Source organism: Triticum urartu, chromosome 2, assembly GCF_003073215.2.
Source record: "Triticum urartu cultivar G1812 chromosome 2, Tu2.1, whole genome shotgun sequence".
Taxonomy (NCBI): Eukaryota; Viridiplantae; Streptophyta; class Magnoliopsida; order Poales; family Poaceae; genus Triticum; species Triticum urartu.
Window position 1 is genome coordinate 293,537,783 of NC_053023.1, and position 6,227 is coordinate 293,544,009.

A 6,227-nucleotide genomic window follows, 5' to 3' on the forward strand; every position below is an offset into this window, starting at 1 on the left:
AGAGAGTGCTCCTCCCTTGTTTACGTGTCGCGCCGTGATTTTGTTCGTGTTCTAGGCTCACATCTCTAGTATGGTCTAGCCTAGGACCAGCACAGTACCGTCATTGAGCGTTTATTCAACTTTGCATCTCTGAATTGATTATTGCTGACCCTTTTTGCTACCATATTATAAGCCTTCCTAGCTCCACATACATCTACATCGTGCGTTTGACTCTCCCTGGTAATCGCTCTATCCAAGCTTTGAGAGTTTTGACTACAACGGTTGCTGATCACCGCCTGCTGCTGGGTAAGAGCTAGTAAGAATTTGAGATTTATTTGACGGATTTGTGACACCCACCACCACCACTAGTTAGTAGTCTGTAGGATCATATTCTTGCGTGTTTCTATTGTTGCTAACCATGGCAGGATGACAAGCCGACGAGGTTGACTGGGAGAACTTGACAAACAAGGAGCTTCATGATAAGTTTCAGCAAATGATGAGTGGACAGGTGCAAGATGTGCTAAACAGATTTGAAGAGGCCATGGATAAGATAGATGGCATGGAGAAGACGTTCAAAACAAAGCTCGATAACAAGTTTACTAAATAGCTTTCGTGTTTTCCACCACCACCGCCGGCTGCACCTGTCGCACCTCTACACCACCACCACCACCAACAGCAACAACGTCGCCTTCCAAATCAAGTGGGACGAGCACTGTGCGTTCCCATTGAGCCTGGTCAAAATTCTGGTGCCACTGTTGATGCTTCTGTAGCTCCTGCTGCTACTGCAGAGGTGGAGGACTATTACGAGGATGAGGTTGATCAATATCAGAACTACGTGCAACCACCAGCACCACCACCACTAGGTCATCCTCATGCATATCAACGCAACGGTAGGGCTGCACCACCACCTGAGGTACGAGATCATGACCATCTTCCTAAACTGAAATTGAATATTCCACCATTTGAGGGTAGATATGTTCCTGATATATATCTTAATTGGGAGTTAGAAACTGAACACCGTTTTATATGTTTACAATATCCCGAGGAGAGACGTGTTCCTGCTGCTGTTTGTGCTTTCACTAGTTTTGCATGTGTTTGGTGGTCTGAACATTGTAGATTACATCCTATTCCAGCTACTTAGGCTGCTTTCAAAAATGCTATGCGTACTCACTGGGTTCCACCATATTATCAACATGAATTGCTTCAAAAATTGCAGCGTTTGAGACAAGGAAATTTTTTTGTAGAAGAATATTATCAGGAATTACAAACTTGTATGATTAGATGTGGTCTTGTTGAGGATAATGAAGCTATGCTTGCATGTTTTATAGGTGGATTAAATAAAGAGATTCAGACCATTCTAGAGTATAAGGAATATAATAATATCACTTGTTTATTCCTTCTTTCTTGCAAAGTTGAACGTGAAGTGTAGGATCGACAGGCATTCGCGCGGACTAACTTTTCTACAGGTCGAGTTTCATCATGGACATCGCGTGCATCCTCTACTTCCACACGTTTTGCTGCACCGGCACCTCCGTCAGCTGCCACCACCAACCATGATACAAGAAAGCAGGCACAACCACCATTATCTGCCAAGAGGACACCTTCTAGGCCTGCACAGAGCTCTTCTTCATCCATGGCATCAATAGGGTAGACACATGATATTATTTGTCATCGTTGCAAGGGCGGAGGTCATTATGCGAGACAATGCCCATCTAAGTGTGTGATGATTGTTACTGAGGATGGTGGGTATGAGTCCGCTAGTGACTATGATGAGGAGACTTTGGCTCTTATTACAAGTGAAGAACACGGTGGAGATGATTCTGATCATGAGATGCAATACATGGCTGTTGAAGATGATGACATGTATGAATGTTTAGTTGCTCAAGGTGTTTTGAGTGTGCAGGTTACACAAGCGGAGCAAAATCAGAGGCATAATTTGTTCCATACAAAGGGAGTTGTGAAGGAACATTCTCTTCGTGTCATCATAGATGGAGGGAGCTGCAACAAATTGGCTAGCATGGAGATGGTGGATAAGCTATCTCTCACCACAAGACCATATCCACATCCTTACTACATCCAATGGTTCAACAACAGCGGCATGGTTAAGGTAACACGTACTGTTCGTGTGCATTTTAGTATCTCTACATATGCTGATAATGTTGATTGTGATGTGGTACCTATGCAAGCATGTTCCTTATTACTTGGTAGACCATGGCAATTTGATAAAAAAAATATGTACACCATGGTAGAAACAATCAGTATACTCTTGTTCATAAGGACAAAAATATTACTTTGCTTCCTATTACACCTAATTCCATTTTAAAAGATGATATTAATAGAGCTAATAAAGTAAAACAGGAGAAAAATAAGAGTGAAAATCAGATTGTGGCAAAAGAATTGGAGCAACAAATGAAGCCTAATAATAGCTTCTAAAATTAAATTGAAAAGTGCATGTTTAGTTGCCACCAAATCTGATATTGATGATCTAGATTTCAGCAAATCTGTTTGATATGCTTTTGTGTGCAAGGAGGCGTTATTTTCTTTCGAGGATGTACCTTCCTCTTTGCCTCCTGCTGTCACTAACATTTTACAGGAGTTCGCTGACATCTTTCCACAAGACGTGCCACCGGGATTACCACCTATTCGAGGGATTGAGCATCAGATTGGCTTAATTCCCGGTGCTTCACTACCTAACCGTGCGCCATACCATACTAATCTAGAGGAGACGAAGGAGATTATGCATCAAGTACAGGAGCTGCTCGACAAAGGTTATATACGCGAATCTCTTAGTCCTTGTGTTGTTCCTATTATACTAGTGCCAAAAAAGGATGGTACGTCGCGTATGTGTTTTGATTGTAGAGGCATTAATAATATTACTATTCGTTATCATCATCCTACTCCTAGGATAGATGACATACTTGATGAATTGAGCGGCTCTACAATATTCTCCAAAGTTGATTTGTGTAGTGGATACCATCAAATTCGTATGAAATTGGGAGATGAATGGAAAACAACATTTAAAACTAAGTTTGGATTATACGAGTGATGCCTTTTGGGTTAAACTAATGCACCTAGTACTTTCATGAGATTAATGAATGAAGTTTTACGTGCTTTCATTGGACGATTTGTGGTAGTCTATTTTGATGATATACTGATTTATAGCAGATCTTTGGAGGAACATTTGGAACATTTCCATGTTGTTTTTATTGCTCTACATGATGCACGTTTGTTTGGTAACCTTGGGAAGTGCACCTCTTGCACTGACTGAGTATCTTTTCTTGGCTATGTTGTTACTCCATAGGGAATTGAAGTTGATAAAGCCAAGATTGAAGCTATTGAGAGTTGGCCGCAGCCCAAAACGGTCACACACGTGAGGAGTTTTCTTGGCCTCGCTGGATACTATATGCGTTTTGTGGGAGATTTCAGCACCATTGCTGCACCTCTCAATGAGATTACAAAGAAGGATGTACCTTTTGTTTGGGGTAACGCATAAGAAGAAGCCTTCACGATATTGAAAGATAAGTTGACACATGCTCCTCTACTCCAACTTCCTGATTTTAATAAGACTTTTGAGCTTGAATGTGATGCTAGTGGAATTGGATTAGGAGGTGTGTTATTACAAGATGGCAAACCTGTTGCATACTTTTCTGAAAAATTGAGTGGGCCTACTCTGAATTATTCTACTTATGATAAAGAATTATATGCTCTTGTTCGGACTTTAGAAACATGGCAACATTATTTACGGCCCAAAGAATTTGTTATACATTCTGATCATGAATCGTTTAAACATATTAAAAGTCAAGCTAAACTGAATCGTAGACATGCTAAATGGGTTGAATTCATTAAGACTTTCCCTTATGTCACTAAACACAAGAAGGGTAAAGAAAATGTTATTGCTGATGCATTGTCTCGTCACTACACAATGCTTTCACAACTTGACTTCAAAACATTTGGTTTGCAGACCATCAAAGATCAATATGTGCATGATGCTGATTTTATAGATGTAATGCATAATTGTAAAGAAGGGAGAACGTGGAACAAGTTCGTCGTTAATGATGGATTTGTGTTCCGTGCTAACAAGCTATGCATTCCAGCTAGCTCCGTTCGTCTTTTATTGTTACAGGAGGCGCATGGGGGAGGATTAATGGGACACTTTGGCGTGATGAAGATGAAGGACGAACTTGCTACACATTTCTTTTGGCCAAAGATGAGATGGGATGTTTAGCGTTTTGTTGCCCGCTGCACTACATGTGAAAAAGCTAAGTCACGACTCAATCCTTATGGTTTATATATGCCTTTGCCTGTACCTAGTGTTCCTTGGGAGGATATATCTATGGACTTTGTTTTTGGTTTACCTCGAACAAAAAGGGGAGGGATAGCATATTTGTTGTCGTGGATAGATTCTCGAAAATGGCACACTTTATACCATGTTATAAAAGCGATTATGTTGTTAATGCTGCTGATTTGTTCTTTCGTGAAATTATTCGCTTTCATGGTGTGCCAAATACTATTGTTTTAGATCGTGATACTAAATTTCTTAGCCACTTTTGGAGATGTTAATGGGCTAAGTTGGGGAATAAACTGCTTTTTAGTACTACTTGTCACCCCCAAACTGATGCACAAATTGATGTAGTAAATTGAACATTTTCTACTATGCTTAGGGCTGTTTTGAAGAATAATAAGAAAATGTGGGAAGAATGCTTGCCTCATATTGAATTTTCATATAACCGTTCATTGCATTCTACTACTAAGATGTGCCCTTTTGAAATTGTGTATGGTTTCCTACCTCATGCACCTATTGATTTGTTGCCTCTTCCATCTTTGGAGAAGGTTAATTTTGATGCTAAAGAACATGCTGACTTGATTTTAAAAATGCATGAGTTAACGAAGGAAAACATTGAGTGTATTAATGCTAAATATAAAATTGCTGGAGATAAGGGTAGAAAACATGTTGTGTTTGCACCTGGAGATCTTGTTTGGTTACATTTGCGTAAGGATAGATTTCCTAATTTGCGCAAATCAAAGCTAATGCCACGTGTTGATGGTCCTTTTAAGGTGTTAGAGAAAATATATGATAATGCATATAAACTTGAGCTGCCTGCAGATTTTGGGGTTAGTCCCACTTTTAACATTGCAGATTTGAAGCCTTAATTGGGTGAGGAAGATGAGCTTCAGTCGAGGACGACTTTATTTCAAGAAGGGGAGGATGATGAGGACATCAATACCATTGTTAAACCCACAGCCCCTGCTGCTATACATACTCGACCAATTACTAGAGCTCGCGTACGCCAATTGAATTACCAGGTACTTTCGTTTCTTGGTAATGATTCTAATGTTCATGAGAATATGATGCTGCCTAAATTGGATACATTTGTTTTCCATGCAAATGAAGGGCCTAGCTTGGACAAGAAAGATGAACCTTGGAGCAAGTTCAAGCATAGAGATGATGGCATGCGCAAGGGGAACAAGAACGGAGTTACACGTGATGATTCCAGGGCTTTGAAGCCACCATAATGAGTGCATGAAGCCTTGGACGAAATATACAAGATGCCACTTCATAAATTTCATCCAGAGACTATTCTAGGTGCTGTGTCTCCTTATTTTTGGGCCAGACCCATGTAATTTCGAAATACTTGATTATAGTCTATTTTTAGAGTCTATATGTGTGGGAAAACAAGAGTTAGGGTTGGTTTCGGACCCCTCCTCCAAGGGCCACGAAATTCCCCCTCTCTCCTCCATATATACAGCCCTTAGGGCATTGTTTAGACTTTGGGGGGTTTTGTTTATATTAAAAGTTCGCCATAGCTGCAAATTTGCATACTTTGTTTGTGTTCAACGACCAGAAAAAGACGTCATAGAACCCCACCTTCATCAATAAAGCTTTCATCTTATATTCGCAATATCCAGATTGCAATATCAGTTTCTTGCTTGTTCTTCATTTGCTCGCAGGAAAAAGACCCTCGTGGTCAGGTTGATCATGCTCCGGCGTGGTCAATAACCCCTCAGAAGTTGGTTTAGCGATTGCTATGGCGCGACGTCTCGCACGTTCATAGTCGAATCGTCATGGTCGACTCTCACAGAAAATGATAGCCACCATCTCATCGAAATATCGGGACACGTTCGCCTCTATCACGATGTTTACCTAGGTTCGGGCCCTCTTAATGGAGGTAATACCCTACTTGCTGCTTGATTGACTTTGATGAGTATAGGGGTTACAAGAGTTGATCTATCTCGAGATCGTAATGGCT